Here is a 16,083-nt window from a genome sequence, read left to right as displayed (position 1 = left end):
CCATAGTGTGTCGCTGGCTGATGTTTTGGAGATAGACCATCAGGCCTTTCTTCCTAGTCTCTCATTCGGCTGTGCTGTAACTTTGTGCCACCTCAAAGCAACAGGTAAGCCTTCTCCGACAGACACGCGGTCGCTGCATCTGAGGTGCATTGGCCGGGAGTGGAAGGACCCAACTCTCCCACACGGATGGTGAGAGTTCCACCATTGACTTGTCACATACTCGTATTGTCCCTTCTTATCTTTTAAAACACAAAATACAGCATCTTGTTCTGTGCCTCTTTTACTTAGCCAAATGTTTTGTAGCTCTTTCCATAACAACATCTAGCGAGCTTCCTTATTCTTTTATTACAACTGGACAATATTCCACAGTAATGAAATATTATCATCTAATAGATATTTTCTTTTTTTAAAATCATCTAACATTGGCTTCTTGCCAGTCTTCTGTTACAGCAAGCAATGCTGCAATGAATAACTTTGTCTATGTGTCATTTTCACGTGCCGGAGTCAGAGTCCACATCTACCTAGCTCCAAAGAGTTTATGGTCCCTCCATGTGCTGTCTCTCTCCGACAAATGCTCCTATCTCTGTCCCCCCTCCTTCCCCTCCAACCTTCCTTTTCTCTTGCCTAAGCCCATTTGGAATGGAAACAACTCCAGAGGCTCTGGACAGAAAGTTCTTGCCACTTTATCTCTCATCCGTGGTTGCCTCACTTCATTTTTAAAATACCAGGGTGACGGTAAGTGGGCTGTGCTGGAGATACAATCTGCAGATGTTGTTCTCCATAAACATGGGATCTCTGCTACCAATTGGGTCATTTTTTTTTTCACGTGTGTGCCAAGGAAGTTCAAATCCTCCATACCATAGCCTGCATCCGGTTTTGATCCGAGCTTTGGAATGAAAGGAAGCTAAGCTAAAAGCAGCCTGCTGCTGGGGGAGCCAGCAGCTCTCTCCCTTGTTGACTTTGAACTCAAACCCAAACCAAACTCACTGCCATCGAATTCATTCTGGCCTCATAGCTACCCTATCGGTTAGGGTAGAGCTGCGCCTGTGGGTTTCTGAGACTGTAACTCTTTAGGGAAGTAGAAAGCTTCAACTTTTGTGGCTGGTAGTTTCGAACTGCAGGCCTTGCAGCTAGCAACAAGCATCAACATGTAATCCTTTCGCCACCAGGGCCCCCTGTTGACCTAAAGGGACATTGAGAAAACTGGAGGCAACATTAGGCAGGCACACGGTAGGGATACTGACAACTTTCTGGGAAAAATATAGTTCATCACCCAGATTTTTTTCCTTGTCACCAAAGGTCATTTTTGCCATCTCTTTTTATACTCTGATTTTTTAAAATTTCATATGATATTTATTTGATAAATAGCATTTCTTATAGATTTAAATGGCAATAGACTCTGCTAGGGAATTAGTTATTTGTTATCAGGAAGAGGCTCAGAGTTTCTTTCTTTCCTTCTTTTCTTTTTGAGACTGTAAATCATTGTGTCAAGCACATTTGTACATTTTTTTTCATTTGTACATTTTTTTGCCATCATTTTCAAAACATTTTCATTCAACTTGAGCCCTTGTATTATCTGATTTTTTAAGTCACCTTTACTGATATATATGTATATATACATATTTTATATAAACATTTATACACAAATGTATATATTTGTATACATTTATATATTTATAAATTTACTATATATACATATTTATATATTGCCCCTCAATTACAGCACTTGAAAAGCAAGTGAAGACAGGGTTTTTTTTATTTTGTTTTGTGATTTTCAGGCATGTGATTCCAACCTGCATAACTAACTGCGCAATTGGTTTATGCTGAACTTTATCCTTTATAAATCGCAATTCATTGTGCGATTGGTGAAAGTTTTTGTATGTTTTCCCCACAACTGAAAGAGAAAACAATTTAGTGCAATTCCTTGAGCTTTGCTATGCCGGCAGGACACAGGTGCTCCAGTCGAAAGAGATGCAGACACACACCAAATATTGTCGACAGAGGAGCTCAATGTACAGAGTAGAAGAGAGTGCCGGAGTGCCAGGAAGCTGAGAGGAGGGGCACTTAGCCTAGGGTGGAGGAGAGAGAGAGAGAGACTTGCTCAAGAAATGATGTTGAGGTGAGGCCTGAGGAGTGAGCAGGGATGCTCAGGCAGGAAGGCAGAGAACACAGTCTGAACACAGGACAGACAGGTAAAATCACTGGAGTATTATGAGCAAAATGCACCTTATTTCCTTAAATCACCTGGAAAAACTTAAATAGCCGTCTAATATCTCACATGGAAAATTGATTAAGGTGGGTAATAAGTGAGATTCCATAATCCTTAAATACTACCGGCCTCTTCCTACTTTGCCGTCACTGGGCTGCAGTGTTCTTCATAATAAGTTGCCCCTGATCCTCCACCCCCACCCCCAGGGACAGCAGTTCAGGAGGCCAGCGTTCTGGGCAAGCCTTCCCCAACCGACTCAGCCCTCCTGCTTCTTATCTCTGACCCAGGACTGTTTTCTGCTAATCACAAGGCATGCCTGCTTTTGCTTTTTGAAAGCCCCCACCAGCACTCTGAGTTCATGCATTTCCTGTATCTTCCCGCCCCATGATGGCCATGAAAGGACTAGTGACTAGCCTGCTGAAAGCCCTTTTTCAGTAAGATCAGAGCCAGCAGGAAGGCTGTGACAGCCCAAAATTACTCCATGAATGTAATGTGTGCGTGTTGTCATCAGAAAATGATCTTTGTTTCGTGTCTGGTAAGGTTGACTGGAGGAATATGCTTTAGAAATTAATATATCAGAGATTCTCCTAAAACAGTGATTTTACCAGTTGTCTTCCAATCATAATAATGCCAGTAACAATGGTTATCATTGATTTCATGCCTACTCTGTTCGGGATCGTGTTCTAAACTCCTTAAAGCTCGCTCCTTGAAGGTATATCCTTGGGCCTCCAGATTTTCTTCTTAAAGTCTGACCTAAGCATCCTTGTGTTCAAATCCTGGCTCTGCCACCCACTATTTTTGTAATGTCTCTGAACCTTAGTTGCCTCATCTATGTGATTGTTAGTTGTAGATCCTGACTCATGGTGACCCATGTGCTCCAAGTAGAACCACACCCCGTAGGGTCTTTCCGACTGTGACATTTCATTGTCGCCCTCTATTAGGGGACTTGTTGCCAAAACAGAGAATCCAGAAGAGGAATCTACCCAGAGGTGTCTCTCGGTGGATCCAAACCATCAACCTTTTAGCTAGTAATTCATTGCTCTGTTAATGCCGCCGTAGAACTCATCTATAAATTGAGCGTAGAACTAGGTGGTCTCCAACTACCACCGCCAACCATTCTGAAAAGAATCCCATTGGAAGGTCCTGGATAGATGGGGGAGGGTGGGGGAGGGGTTGTGGAATCGAACTCAAAATCATAAAAGAGCCCTGGTTTATCGGTCAGATAGATCCTGGAGAGAGTTCCCCAAGACGATGGCCCTGACCCTTCATTTCCATTTAAGATCCAAGGAGCAGCATTCACCCAAGGACAAAGTTGAGAAGGGTGGAGAAAGAAGGAAAAATGGAAACAGAAATCACAGGGAGGAAGGGGGATACATGACAGTAGATTGAGGGATGGCAGTGGACCGATTGAAATAGGATGAGGACGAATGCTTTCATGGGAAACTGTGACCTGTTTTGTGAGCCTTCACCTCCTTCAAAATAAAATAAGTATTTGTCTGAGTATAATAATATGAGAGGCTCCAATAAGTTCATGGAAAAATTCCATTTTCTTCTCATTCAGTTTTCCCAGCAACTTTCTGAAGGCCCCGCCACCCTCCCTCCCCAAAGTAGATGAAATAATATGGATGAAAACACCTGGCATGTAGCAGTTTCATGGTGAATGGTGGTTGTCCTCCCTTAAACAGCTGGTAATTTTCTTGAAAGTGCTTCTATTTTCAAACAATTTAATGAAGTGTTGAAACAACAATGCGATGTAATTGCCTCATACGATGTCTCACATAATAAAAGGAAGTTCGGTGGGCTCTGTTTCCTCATGTGGGGTCTATATTGCTGCATAGGTAAGGAGACTATTATATAAGAACAAGCCAAAAGGCTAGTTAAGGACACATTTCCCAGTCTCCCCACTCAGGGTTCCCCACCCACCCAGCCTCTAAAATCTTCAGGAAAGAGAGGGCAGAGGCATTGCAGCTCTGAGCCCCCGTCCAATTTTAGCTCTGGGTGTTAGGGGCACGTGGAAGCGGCAGGTCTCTGAACTGCTCACATGCTGACACGAGCTCATGACTGGATCCTGTTATCGCTCAGAGAAAGTATATAAAGGACTTGGCCCTAGGTGAGACCTCGGAAAGTGAAGCAATGCCCAGCATGATGTAAGTGGGAAGGCTAGGATCTCAGCGTTGCCACTTCTCAGCCGCGTGACCTTGGCGTGTGCTAATGATCCAGTGTCACGCCGCACTCCATCTCTTCGCTCACCTGCAAAGTGGAGCTAACAGAATGCCTTGTTGAGTTGTGCTCAAAAGCCGGCGGCCATTCCCAGGCCCTGGTGGTCAGCAGCTCACTTCGTTTGAACTTGTAAGGGCTCCCAGCTGGTAAATGGCTGCCAATCTCCCGCCATGGACTGTGTTGTGTGTTCTGTGAGGCAACGGTTGGAAATTTCCCAAGGCTGCATCTCATCTCTGCTCACATAGGAAGAGCTTCTCTCTTCCTCATTCCTACTCCAACATTTTTACATGACCTGGCATCACAAGGTTCGCAGCAAAAGAATCCCAAGTTATTCTTTCTACTTCCAAAGTTCTTTTGGTGTCCAGCAATGGCCTGCTGGATTCCATTTCCGAATGGGACGCTCCTGGTCCCTTAAGTGTCCAAGCCTGCGACTCTGAGTCTCGGTCCATTTCCTGCTCCTCCACCTTGCTTTCTCAGGCATTTCTGGGAGGTGGTTCTCTCTTCCTTCAGGGACATACTGGATGCTTGCTCATTCGCTTGGGGATTAAGGTTGACACTCTACTTCCTCCTTTTCCTATTGCTCATCCTGCTATTTTTGGCTCTTCAATCCCTTCCCTTTCTCAAAGCAACACAACAAAGAGGCACCTGGAAAACACCTCCAGATCACTGAACCAAAGGCATTCCCCAGAACCCAATCGCTGTCAAGTCCAATTCTGAATCATAGCATCCCCATAGGACAGAGGAGAAGCGCCCACCACTGTCCCAGGTTGTAAATCATTATGGGAGCAATTCTCTTTCTCAAAGTATATTTCTCCTACAGAGTCGCTGGTGGATTTGAACCACCGGCCTTTGGTTAGCAGCCAAGCATTAAACCACAGCACCACCATAGACCTGTAACCGAAGGCATTAAGATTAAGAAATGGAGAGCAATTTAACCTGCAACAATACGTATGTTTTATACAAACCTCACTGAGATAATACTCAGGGATAGAAACCCTATGGGATGGAGTAGAATTATTCCAGATTGCTTCTGAGAATGGAAATCTATTTGAAAACAGACTGCCTCATCTTTCTCTAGAGAAGCCGTTGGTGAGTTCGAACCGCCAACCTGTTGGCTAGCAAGTCAATGCTTACAGGTTTATACAATAGAAACATGTACGCATAAAATAGAATAATAAAGCTTGAATAAAAATTGCATCTTGAGAAAAATGCGAAAGTAATAAACATACTAACACCATCCTATATCATTTTACACCCACAAATGGTCCAACTCAGTCAACTCTTTAAAGAAAACACACATATACACGTATACTTTCCACCCACCCCCTCTTCCTTGCATTCTGTCCAGGTAGCTATTTCATTCCCTCGCACATAAATGCTACTGATGACAAACCTCAGTTGGGAAATAAAAATATTATTTGTGGACTTTGGGGTTCTTGACTTTCTTGTGAGACTGAGTCATCTTCATTTTAATCCCTGCCCCAGAGTCCCAATGTGGAATGCCTTGCGCAGGGCACTTACACAATGGATATGTGGGGTTGTGTGACCAAGTGCACACCTGATGATGATGATGCTGGCCGCTCAGGGTTCTGCCTCGCTTCTTCCAGAACGAGGCTGGCCATCTCTGAAGAGGGAGGTGCAGCTCGAAAACCAAGAGGTGACTAATGTTTTGGAGTCCTCGAATCTGAGGGAGAAGGCCTGAGAGCAGAGCCTTCACGGGCTCCAGAATGGTAACTCCCTGTGTGAGGGTGTGGATCTGGAGTCTGACGGGAACGGGATGTCAGAAAGGACAGGAGAAACTAGGCAGGAGATCCACAAAGACTGTAACTACAAAACATTCATTCAGACAGCCTCCTCTCTTATCCTAGGAACCAGAAAGGAAGTAAGGCCCTCCCTTTAGAACAGAAGACTCCAGAGGAGGGAGACACCCATGACCTTGGCCAACGCCTCTGAAGGCTTAATGCACAATCTGTGGAAGGTCTTAGTCATCCTCCGCAGTGGACAGACCAGACAGTCGCCTGGATGCGTGAGGATCTTTTCATGGACCATATGGCACCAGGTCTTAGCAAAGCCTTACAGGGAGTCTGTCTGCCCACACCCTCAGATGAGCAGGGTATCTCCCATGAAGGCCATGCTGTGGTCATTCAGGACGAAGGTGACACAACCTGGTGTGTGCTCAGGGCTGGCCCGGGTCTCCAAATCAAAGTGCCCAAAACAGATGGAGTCTGTATCTTCAATGAGCAGATCAGCCTGGGCCTCTGAGGCAAGAGACGAGAGACTGGCATCCTGGGAGCCAGGACCGCAGCAGCCCTGTCCCCATGACGTGGTCTGTGCGGCAGTGCGTGTTCACAACATACAGCAGGCACAGCCCCAACTCCTTCACCCGCTGGGCATCCCAGATCACCCTGTCCAGAACCGGGTTGACCAGGATGACCTCTCAGGACTCCCGGTCACCCAGCAGGTATGTGTAGGAGCAGTTCCTGGGCTCCAAAAGTTGCCCAAGAAGGGTGGGGTCTAAACGGGTCCTGAGCTTCCAGTTTTAGACAAACCTATTTCCCTTGAGGGAAGAAAGCACTGGAAATGTACTTCCAAAACAACCAGCCACCTAAAACCCCACGGAGCCCAGGTCTGCGCAGACACACCTTGGGTCACCATGAGTCAGACGTGAGTCCACAGCAACTGGTCTGGCATTGGGCTTTGATTTTCCTGGAGTATTGTGAGGACAGTTGGGAACTTTTTTTTTAATAATCATTTTATTGGGAACTCGTACAATTCTTATCACAAGCCATCCATCCATCCATTGTGTCAACCACGTTTGTACATTTGTGGTCATCATCTTTCACAAAACATTTTCTTTCTATTTGAGCCCTTGGCATCAGCTCCTCATTTCCCCCTTCCCCCGCCCTCCCTCATGAACCCTTGATAATTTATAAATTACTATTTTGGCATGTCTTACACTGTCTGATGTCTCCCTTCACCCACTTTTCTGTTGTCTGTCCCACAGGGAGGAGGTTATATGTACATCCCTATAATCAGTACCCCCTTCTCTACCCCACCCTCCCAGTACTGCCACTCTCACCACTGGTCCTGAAGGGATCATCCGCCCTGGATTCCCTGTGTTTCCAGTTCCTATCTATACCAGTGTACATTCTCTGATCTAGCCAGATTTGTCAGGTAGAATTGGGGTCATGATAGTGGGGGGAGGAAGCATTTAAGTATGTCTCATCATTGCTACACTGCACCCTGACTGGGTCATTTCCTCCCTGGGTCATTTCGACCCTTCTGTAAGGGGCTATGTCCAGTTGCCTACAGAAGGCCTTTGTTTCCCCACTCTGCAACACCGCCCCCCCTCACTCTCAATGAAATGATTAGTTGGGAACTTTTGTCACGTTCTTTCTCTGTGTAAAACTGCTGTGCAAACTTTACATGTATTAACTCATTTCATCTGTGCAATTCTTTGATGTTGATTCTTTAATTACTTTAATCTGTAAGTGAGGAAACTTAAACACAGAGAGGTTAAGTGACTTCCCCCAGGTCACTCTGCGAGTGAGTGGTAAACCTTGGAATATGGAGGGAGAAATGTGGGTATCACAGTCAGAGACATTTGGCATCTCGGCCCCATCACATATAAGCTGGGCCATCTTTTGCAATTTACTTAAACTCCTTACATCACATTTGCCTCATTGGAAAAACCAGGTTAATTATGTCTACATCATAGGGCTGCTGTGAAAATGGGATGAATTTTGGAACTTCGAGTTTTCTGTAATTGAAGACTAGGTAATTTGGACCAACCCTCTTGCTTAAAATCACTAAACATGCGGTATATATATATATATTTTTCATCTTCATAATAGCATTAAAAAGCTAACAAGAATTATGAAGACGTGCTGGGCCTTAATCTAAGAGAAAGCAAGAATACAGAGAAGGGAAAAAACACTCCAAGCCACTCCCCTCTGACGGCACCTGCTACTCTGGATCACCCACCACAAAATCAAGTGTGGTTCCGGTGCATTTCTGGGGCTTAAGGGACAGACATCAAGGCCATGAATGACCAGAGGTTCCACGGGCCACAGCACCATAAGTAAACTGGCCCCCCATCATAATGCCCACACTATCACTGCAGCAAGCGTAGCCGTGGTGATAAGCAGAGCCAGGGAAAAAGAAAAGAAAGAAAATCAGTCCCTAATAGCTTCAACCATGGGCTCAGGTTTGCAGACAAAATCCCCGTGTGCTGTTGGGAGCCAGGCGGTTGATACGGACCCGGTGATAGAGGCATCTTGACAGGAGCAGATAGACAGGCCTTTCCCCGTAGCCTCGCTGCATGGCTTCAAACTGTCAACCTTTTGCCACCAGGGCTTCCTGGGCAGCAGACAAGGAGCCCTGGTAGCAAAAATGGCTAAGCATGTGGGAACTAACCAAAAGGTTGACGGTTTGAACTCACACCATGGCACAACAAGGAAAGGCCTGGTAATCTGCTCCTGAGGATGATGATTTTCTAGAATGATCATTTTCCCCTTATCTGTATGGGAGGATTTTATGAATCGTGTAAAATACCATCTCCTCTGTTAAGCTTTCCCTGTCTGTGTGCGTCCAGAATTTCACCCAGGCGCCAGCTCGGAGTCCTCTGCACACTCTCTCACAATGACTTGATGACAAGTCCGTCTCCCCAGGGAGTTATAAGTTCCTTGATAGTGGCACTTACTTATCATTATGTTCCCGGCTCCTCGTACAAAGCTTGGTATATGAAGCTTAGTTAAAATAGTGAATTTTTAAAAAATGCATTAATGGTTTAAAAAATAATAATACACTCACTGCCATCAAGTCAATTCCAATTCACAAAGACCCTATGAGAGAGAGGAGAACTTCCGCTGTGAGTTTCTTTCAGGACTAATTCTTAAAAAAAAGAAAGAAAAGCTCCTCTTTTGCCTCACCTGCAGAGCAGCTAGTTTTGAACTACTGGCCTTGCGGTAGCAGTGCAACATGTAATCACTATGCCCACCAGAGTTCCTCGTTCATGACTTTAACTGACCCTAAATCCACTACCATCGAGTCAATGCCTACTCAGAGGGATCCCAGAGGACGAAGTCTAACTGTTCCTTAGGAATTCCAAGACTATACATCTTTCTGAAAGCAGCCAGCCTCATCTTTCTCCTGCAGAGTGGCTGGTGGGTTTGACCTTGGGGTTGGCAGCCCAGCATTTAACCCTTAGCATTACGAGAACCCCTTCCTGGCCCTGCCTGAGGTAGTTAGTTTACTGTGCCAACCTGGCCAATAAACACATGTGGGGTTAATTGAAGGGCGGAGGGATAAATGGCTCGGTGAATCTCGCCTTTCTATTTCTCAGGTCTCTTGTTTTCTGATGGTCAGAACAGGGTGCTGCTGCCTTAGCCAGTTCCCTGCTTCAGCTGGCAAGGCTCACTTCCGGCAAGACATCCCCGAGGAGAGGCCACATGGACCTACCCCGATGCAGCCCTGGGTGCTGGAGCAGCTGTGTGGAGACCCCTGCCAGCGCTGAGTTACTTACACAGTCACTGATTCGGCTTTTCTCCTGCAGTCAGCATCATTGTGTGTGTTTTGTGAGATGGAGGAGGACTTTGTGGACTGATGTGGGACATATGGGTGGATGTTGGACTTGTGAGCTTGGGCAGCACTGGGTTGGGATGTTTTCTTGATGTGCACTTAGCCTTTATATAAAACTCTCTCTTATACATGAGTTTCTGTCTATTTGTTTCTCTAAAGTACCCAGGCTAACACACTGCCCCTTTCCCGACTCTCACTGAAAGCAAAACAAAGCGAAATCATGAAACATTGCTCTCACTTGAACCATTCCTCTGGAATCTACATGTCTGAAGGGCAGCAGCAGTTTCCCACTAAAGTTTGTTCCGGGTGTGGCATTGTATTGTCTGGAAAAGGACAAAATTGTCATAAAAGTTATGTTGGCAAACATATTGGGCCAAGGAATCAAAAGATGAGTGACCAAAAAGAATTCACAGAATTCATCCTACTTATGTGGGATGTGGCTTTGTCCTGACTTCCTGGTTTTGTTATAATGGTTAAAAACACTGAGCTCATGGTCAGAAGACTTGGTTTTAGGCTCCAGGTTGACTCCTTATTTATTATATGACCTTTAGCAAAATGTAATATCTCTCAACTTCCCTTTCCTCCTCTGTAAAATGGATTTAAGAGCAGCTGTGTGCAGTGGTTATGCATTCAGCTGCTAACTGCAAAGCCAGCCATTTGAAACCAGCAGCTGCTCCTCCGGGGGAAGATGAGGCTTTCCACTCTCATAAAGAATCACATCTGGGAAGCCCACGTGGACAGTTCTACCCTGTCTTACAGGGGTGCTATCTGTCCATCATCGACTTGATGGCAGAGAGATTGAGTTTTTTAATTGCCTGTGGTGCAGTGAAGGAGCCCTGGTGGCCTAAGCTAACTGCACGGTCAGCAGTTCTAAACCACCAGCTTCTCTGAAGGAGAAACACAGGACTTTCAACTCCCTTAAAGACTTACAGTCTCAGAAACTCACAGGGGCAGTTCTACGCTGTCCTTTAGGGTCACTATGAGTTGACACCATCTGGAAGATTTGGTTTTCGTGTTGGGTGGTGCCATGAATTACTATGCCCCTTTTAGCCATGCACAATCATGTAAATCCCACACGAAGCTTGGGATTGAATTGATTCCGGCCCTTAGTGCCCCTACACGCAGCAGAAAGAAGTGCAACCCGGTCCGGCAACCTCTTCACAATTGTTCCTATGCTTGGGCCCATTGACGCAGTCAGTGTTTTAATCCATTTCATTGACGGCCTTCCTCTTTTTGCTGGCCCTCTACTTTACCAAGCACGATGTCCTTCTCCAGAGATGTCCTTCTCCAAGCAGGATTGGATTGGACTATGCAAACAATATGCTTGCAGCCCACCAGTGGGATGAGACAGCATGCTAACCATGCAAATAAGGTATGTGACTCCCTTGCAGTGATAGGAGCATACAAATAAACACACCTAACAAGGGGAGTGGTGTGGGTCTCAGGGAGGAGCCGAGCCAGACAGGGTACGATGTAGCAACAATGAAAAATACAACTTCCCTCTAGTTTCTAAATGCTTCCTCCCCCACCCCCGCCCCCGCCCCCCACTATCATGATCCCAATTCTACCTTGCAAGTCTGGCTAGACCCGAGGATGGACACTGGTACAGACAGGAACCAGAAACACAGGGAATCCAGGATGAATGATCCCTTCAGGACCAGTGGTGTGAGTGGCGATACTGGAAACGTAGAGGGTGGGTTGGAAATTGGGAAACAATTATAAGGATCTACATATGACCTCCTCCCTGGGGGATGGACAACAGAAAAGTGGGTGAAGGGAGATGTCGAACAGGGAAAGAGATGACAAAATAATAATTTCTAAATTATCAAGCATTCATGAGGGAAGTGGGAGCAGGGAGGGAGGGGAACAAATGAGGACCTGATGCCAGGGGCTTAAATGGAGAGCAAATGTTTTGAGAAGGATGAGGGTAATGAATGTACAGATGTGCTTTACACAATGGATGTATGTACGGATTGTGATAAGAGTTGTATGAGCCCCTAATAAAACGATTAAAAAGAAAGAATCAGGAACAAACCGTGACTTGAGACCCAGGGTTCTTGTGCTAGAACCTTCCGAGACCCAGGAGGCACAGAAAGCTCTGTTAGCAGAGAAGGTGTGAGATGGTGAAGGGCTGAGGAGTGGCAGCAGCAGAAATAGGAGATGTGTGGCATGGCCCACATGGCTGGACTTCACGACCCATCAAGCAAGGCATTCTGACTCATAGAGCGAGAGAGCTGGACACTTGCTCTCTTTGGGGTGCTTCTAGGCGCTTATTGGCGGAGGAGCTAAAGAGCTTTGAATACTCTCTCACACTGGGCAGAGGCCACTTTGAAGACTTAGGGCAAAGCCAAAGGACCTAAAAGAAAGGCCTGCCTATAGGCACGGCCAAGTACCTTTCCTGCCAAAGAACTGTCCCCCGTCATGGCTGATCCTAAATTGTAACCTGGCAGTTCCCTAAGAAACCCCATAACTATGAGTGTGGCCTATGACTTCTGTGTGGCCATTATAACAGACTATTGACCCAGCAGGGAAATAGAAAATGCCACCCTGCAGAGGCATAGAGGGTTCTGTGGAAGAGATGGCTGGTGTCGGAATTGTTTACAAGGTTGGATGGTGACGGTATGTTGACTTCTGCCACATAGGCCTTGTTCTTGGGCTGATGCTAATCTTGATTCTCTCCCTTCTCCCTTATGAAGTTAGGCAAGGCCTGCTGACTCATCACCGTGTTTATGTTTCAAGAGAGTGTTGTGGCGAAGCCAATATAGTGCTGCAATGAATTTGAAGGGGATTCGTCCATGAAGACCCATCAAGTGCTTTAACAATGCAAAGATGATCAATTATACTTTCCTGGGCTAGAAAGTATCCAGTCACTCCCCCACCCCCCAAAATTGGAAAAACTCTGCCCATCAGAACTTTTGTAGTACACATTTTTCCCAGTAGGTGAGCATCAAGCAACATACTCTGAGTTAGTGCACACAGTGGTGTCGCCTGGGAAGGTTCTTTCTGGTCACAGCGAATGTTTTCAAAAAGCAGTTTCACTCGAACCTCCATTTTTGTGATGGCTGATTTAAGAGAACAGCGTGAGGCTGGGAAATTTTTTTTCCTGCTTGGGCAGAATGCTGCAAAAAGTGTGATGTTGAACACAGTTTACAAGGACTGCACTATCAGAAAAACTCAGGTATATAAGTGGCTTTCTCATTTCAAAAAAAGTGAAGTGCAGATTGATGACAAACCTTGTTCTGGACATGTGTCAACTTCTTGAACAGACAAAAAATATTGACTCAGTACATTTGGAGTTCATTCAACCAGGTCAGACTGTTAATCAAGCTCTCTATTTAGAGGTTCTGAAAAGATTGCATAACACTGTAGGACAAAAAAGGCTTGAATTGTGGCAGACAGGAGACTGGTTTTGCCACCAAGATAACGCACCTGCTCGTGCAGTCCTCTCTGTGTGCCAGTTTTGGGCAAAAACCAGCATGCCTTTCTTGCCTCACATGCCTGACTCACCTGACCTCACTCCGTGTGACATCTTTTTGTTTTGATTTTCCAAGAATGAAGAGGAACATGAAAGTACAGCAATTTGATGCCAGGGGCTTAAGTGGAGAGCAAATGTCATGAGAACGATGAGGGCAATGAATGTACAGATGTGCTTGACACAATGGATGTATGGATGGATTGTGATAAGAGTGGTATGAGCCTCTAAAAAATGATTTTTTTAAAAGTACAGCCATTTGACAATGTATACGAGGTGAGGGAAAAAACAAGGGATATGCTGTCAGTCATCCAAACAGATAAGTTTGAAAAATATTTCCAAGAATGGAATTGCAGATCTGACACATGTATTAAGTGTAATGGAGAGTACTTTCAAGCTGATAAGGTTGTTCTGTAGATAGATAGATAGATAGATAGATAGATAGATAGATAGATAGATAGATAGATACGTGGCTTTTAAAAAATTCCAGTTTTGGGGAGGAACCCCCTCATATGCCAAGAACCAATTATTAACCCTTAATGGGAACTTCTATCTGAGCAGGACCATTGTCCATTTTGCAAACAACTAAACAAGGTGCTTCACCTGGGAAAAATTATTCCTCATAGAATTTTAAGGATACCTTTGTATCCTGCTCTCCCCATGACTGGGACACGTCCATAGTAGCAAATGAAGCACCGTCTGTGGGCTGCCCAACAGGGCGTCTTAGAGGGAAGCCTCTCTCGAAGGATGAGGACTTAGAGCAGATCCGAATACAAGAAAACCTCCATTACTGGAGAATAAAAGCAGTTCCTCCCATCTAGGAGATGTGTCAGACCCTGGGGTGGGGTGCTGGAGGGAGTGGAGGGGACCACTTCCAAGTTATTATGAACTAGTCTCTGCGTTCTGGATCCAGTGTGAAATAATTGCTCATCATTATTAATCTGGCTGAATTCCCCACCTCCCTCCTTTTCTGGAGCCAGGGAAAGTTCATGCAGGAATAAGGTTGTGTCATGTTAAGATTGCCTTAGTCCATAAAGACCGTATTCTTCAGCTAGGAACAAAGTTACACATCGATGGAATTCGATATTAGAACTTGGAAGTCGTCCTGGTTGTTTCCAACAAAAAGTTGGTGTTCAAGTCCACTGGAGGTACTTCAGAAGAAAATCCTAAATATCAATTTCTGGAGTGGGGGGAAAAAACCCTAGAAAACCTTATGCTTCACCACAATTAAATACTTTAAAAAAACGCTCTTTATATATATATATACATATATGTGTATATATACACTATATATATCACAGCGAATGAAGGGGGAAGTGCAGAGTGGAGACCCAGGGCCCAAGCGTTGGCCACTGGAGATCCCCTCATAGAGGGGTTTAGGAGAGGAGATGGGTCAGTCAGGGTGCGAGGTAGTACCGATGAAGAACACAGCTTTCCCCCAGATCCTGGATGCTTCCTCCCCCAACTACCATGATCCGAATTCTACCTTGCAGGGCTGGATAGAGCAGAGGTTGTACACTGGTACATATGAGGGCTGGAGGCACAGGGAATCCAGGGTGGATGATACCTTCAGGACCAAGGGTGTGAGGGGCGATGCTGGGAGAGTGGAGGGTGAGTGGGTTGGAAAGGGGGAACTGATTACAAGGATCCACATGTGACCTCCTCCCTGGGAGATGGACGGCAGAGAAGGGGGGAAGGGAGACTCCGGCTAGGGCAAGATATGACAAAATAACAATCTATAAATTACCAAGGGCACATGAGGGAGGGGGGAGCGGGGAGGGAGGGGAAAAAAAAGAGGAACTGATGCAAAGGGCTTAAGTGGAGAGCAAATGCTTTGAGAATGATTGGGGCAGGGAATGTGCAGATGTGCTTTATACAATTGATGTATGTATATGTATGGATTGTGATAAGAGTTGTATAAAATTTTTTTTTTAAATAAAAATGCTCTTTGGTAAAGACTGCCTTGGAGAGCACAGCTTTACTCTGATGCAAATGACGGAGCCGCCACGAGTCAGACCTGGCTGTATGGCAGCTGATTTCTTAGCACTGGAAGAAATTTAGAAGACATCAGTTTAAACCCACTCAACAAGGAAACAGAGGCCCGGAGATGAAGTGACGCTCCCATCTGAATAAATACTGAGTGGGGCAGAACCCAGGTGTCCTCCCTTCCAGGCCACGGCTACAGAACCCCACCTTCTCAGCCTCCTGGACAAGTGGAGCTTGAGGATCTAGATGCTGCTATTTATTAGGTGTGGCCCGAGAGCCCTTGGATCTAGGTCAGAAGCTCAATCTGCCAGCCAAACTAGGTAGCAAGGCTCAGAGGCAAACAACTTGGAAACTCCCATCAAGGTAGATAGACAGTAGATCTGTCATCATCTGTCTGAAGGAGGTTCAGGTTGTTATTATGTTTGGGCGGGAATGAATCAGGATCAAAAGGTACGATTACCCAACCAATTAACTTCAAGCAGGCTTTCCCTTATCTATAATTTCTCCCAAACTATCCTGGAGAGTAAAGGAACTCAAGATGCTGCTGACAAGGCTCTAATTCTTCATAGCTGAAGAAAAGAAAGAAGAAGAAAAGATGAATACTTTTGTGTCCCAG

The 16,083-nt window shown here is 45.5% G+C and overlaps 1 pseudogene; it reads right to left on the bottom strand.

The window, feature by feature from the left end:
• Positions 1-6,325: 6,325 nt before the first annotated feature.
• On the bottom strand, positions 6,326-12,432 carry LOC142457058 (persulfide dioxygenase ETHE1, mitochondrial pseudogene; annotated as a pseudogene).
• Positions 12,433-16,083: the final 3,651 nt, after the last annotated feature.

The sequence above is a fragment of the Tenrec ecaudatus genome, chromosome 9, assembly GCF_050624435.1.
Source record: "Tenrec ecaudatus isolate mTenEca1 chromosome 9, mTenEca1.hap1, whole genome shotgun sequence".
NCBI lineage: Eukaryota > Metazoa > Chordata > Mammalia > Afrosoricida > Tenrecidae > Tenrec > Tenrec ecaudatus.
Note: the sequence above shows the minus strand (reverse complement) of the source record. Positions and strands in the feature narration are given on the sequence as shown.